Genomic DNA, 3,436 nt, shown 5'->3' with positions numbered 1-3,436 from the left:
TCTGCATATGTGAAGCCTTGAAGCTTCACTCCCTCTATTTGTTTATACCAAATACCAAACTGAGTGGTGCCTCTAAGATATCTCAACACATGTTTACCTACGTTCCAATAGATTTTTGTTGGCTTAAACATGGCTTGACTAAGTTCGTTAACTACAAAACACATGTTTTTTCGTATTTTCACCAAATGCATAAGTGAACCCACAAGTTGTCTATAAATACTAGCCTCCACTACTTCACCTAAAGTAGCATCTTCCTTCCTCCAATTACCTGCTAAAGGAGACTCCATGGGTTTGCTTCTCTCCATGTTGAACTTCTTCAGTATCACGTTCGCATACTTTCCCTGAGAGACAAACAGTTCCCCATGTTCGTGCCATACTTTCATACCAAGAAAGTAATGGATGAGCCCTAGGTCCTTCATCTTGAATTCACTTTCAATATCCTCTTTGCAAGATTTTATCATCCTCTCATCACCTATTAGAGTCAAATCATCGAAATATAATACTATAATCAACAATTTACCTTTAATAACAATATGTTAAAGGTTTGCATTTGCTTCACTTTTGGTGAATCCCAACCTAGTGAAATAGTTGTTAATCTCGGTGTACCAAGCACAGGGTGCTTGTTTTAGTCCATATAGTGCTCGCTTGAGTTTTCACACATGTGACTAACTATTGAAGGTCTCAAATCCTTTTGTCTGCTCAATATACACCTCTTCCTAAATCATACCAATGAGGAATGTTGTATTCACAACCATCTAATGTATCTTCCATCCCATTTCCACTGACAGTGCTAGAATAGATCTGATTGAGGTGTTAGAGCCTAGATTTGCCTCAAGCTGAAAAGACAAGGTTCTAGGTCCACATCAAACCACGCTCAACCTCGTAGCTAGCCCTATGACGACAAGAGAGGGCTCTCTCCGGGTCGATCTCGGCAAAAGACAAGCGATGGGGCTCGAGATGACTGAAATAAAAGCTAATCTTAGGCTAGGTATGAAGTACAAGGGTTTGATTTGAATTTTTGGGGGGTTTTGTGCTGGAAACAGGGAAAGGCAAATTGGACTCGGGGATGAGGCATAGTTTCTACAGAGTTTTGATTGGGGCAAGGAAGGAAATTGTTTTGATGCTTTAAATTGAGTGAATGGATATATTGAACTGGTGAGGAGCTAAGAGAGCAAGAGAGTCTCAAGAATTCTCCTTAAACAGATGAAAACATGGAAATTTAAACAAATTCAAAGGCAGAGCATAACAATTAATGGATTCCACCTTAATCACTCATTTGTTCAAATTCAGAAGAAAAGACAGGAAAATGATACACTAAAACTAATGAACTTACAATTACTTAGAGAAGCACACCATCAAAAACATAAAGCCACGTGGATCCCAAACAGTGCTGCAAAACCCTGGTCTTTCCTTAGCCAAAAATGCAGAGATAGAATGTACAATGATATGCCAAAGCAATCCCAAGTGTCCAACCATGAAAGTGACTGAGAAATTACATAATATAGACAAGCCTAACTCCTTCCCATGCCTCTAGGGGTTGAGATCATCATTCTAGGAGCTGTTTGAACCAATTCTAAACAAGGAACTGAAATCTAGGTAGTCAAACAACTTATCCCTATATGCTAGGAAACTGATTCATTCATTTAATTTTCACCTTTTAGTGAATGAATATTCTAGAACAAGTAAATAAGTGCCAAAATTACATCATGTTTATCCAATTACATCAAAATAGATCAAAAATTACATCAAAAATAAAAACTAGTCAAACTGGCTAAATTTCTGAGCTGGAAGGTGAAAAATTGAGCAAAAATCCTCTATGCGCCGCGCCAAATCCTCTACGTGCCATGCCACCGTGGAGCTGATTTTGAGGCACTTCCTGAAGTCCAAATTGATCCAAGTGTGCTTTTTGGAAAGGTCTACTTTCCAGCCCAAGTGGAATTTCTAGATTTGGATGTCATTTTCCCCTCCAAAACTGCAATCTCCCAGGACTGCTTCCTGTGTGTCAAAATAGGGGCAGAAAGGTCATTTTCTGAGTGTTTGGACCTCCTGAGGACTCAAAACTTGCCCAAACTTCTTGGATATGCACCAAAAACCATGATTTTGCATGAAAAATCCAAAAATATAAACTTTTTTCAATTTGGAGCTCCCTAGCAAAAGTGCGCGCCACGTGGCGCAGCGCACGGGGAGAAAAACCCTGTTTTTTGTACCAAAATTTGCCAAAATGCCCCAAATTTCTTGAAATTTGGGCTGGAGCTTCTTCATTAAGTGTTATGCTGGGCTAAAGAGGCTTTGGCCAATATCTGAAGACGATCAAGCTCCCTTTGCCTCTTTTGCTTCCTTATTGCCTTCCTCAATTTTGCCTTTAAATTCCTGATTCGTGCCTTGCAGACCTTGTTTCGTGCCATGTAGTGGAAAGCCATGTGTCTCAGAAATGCATGGTCCTTATCAGCCTTGTCTAACAGTCTCTCTAAGTGCATCTTAACTCTCTTGAGATTAGACTCCCGATCCTCATTAATCTCTTGCTCCAATGACGTGAGCTCAATTCTTCTCCTTTGTGCAGCTTGGCGATTCTCGCGGATGTTTTGTAACTCCATGATTGCTTGTTGATCTTCAAGCTATTTGTTCCTCTACTCCAAATACTACATAGTCCACTTAGCTCTCTCCTGCTCCAAATACTACATAGTCCACTTAGCTCTCTCCAAGTCAAGGGATAAGGCTTGAATCTCTGTTTGCTGCTCCTAGATGATCTCCCTAAGTTTAGCACTTTGTGGGCCCGTATTTGTATCATCATCATGAATGAGAATGAAGTCAGTCTCTCTTTCACCTGAAGGCCCCTCATCCTGCATTGGCCTCTTGCCTTTGTCCTGTACCTGTGATGTTGATGGAGGAAGCGAGCCCCCTTCCACCCCAGGTGGAGATAACACTCACTTTGCCGCTGCAAACAAATTTCTGGTGCCTCTCTGATATGTGATGAATACCAGCACACTAGTGGTCTCATGGCACTCATACTGATGAGAAGTTCCACCTTCATGCTTAACCTTTGATAATCCCTGAGAAGCTCTGAAGAAGTCACGAGAGATGAAATCATCCCAAGTGATGCCCTATGACCCAAGTTGATGAACCACCAAAATTTTAATAAGAGAAAAATGATAAACATTGTTAAGTTGTTGTTAAGGAGTTTTGTGCTGCACAAGGGTAGTCATTCTCTCTATGTTCTGGCAAATGAAATACGGAATGTTCATCATCCCTACCCTAGTGAAATGCATGAGCAACCTGATGTGATAAGCATAGAGACGAGAGAACCGTCCCTCATAGCTGAAATATTTCATGATCAATTTCATTAGTGGAGCATATTCATCTTTTAGATATCGGAATGGAAACACTCTCTTGAGTTGCCTCAAGAAACCGGTTTTAATGTATGGCTCATAATGCTACC

The sequence above is a fragment of the Pinus tabuliformis genome, chromosome 4_2 (assembly GCF_031772625.1).
Source record: "Pinus tabuliformis cultivar Carrire ecotype Pingquan chromosome 4_2, CPIR1, whole genome shotgun sequence".
Lineage (NCBI taxonomy): Eukaryota > Viridiplantae > Streptophyta > Pinopsida > Pinales > Pinaceae > Pinus > Pinus tabuliformis.
This window is presented reverse-complemented; position numbering follows the sequence as displayed.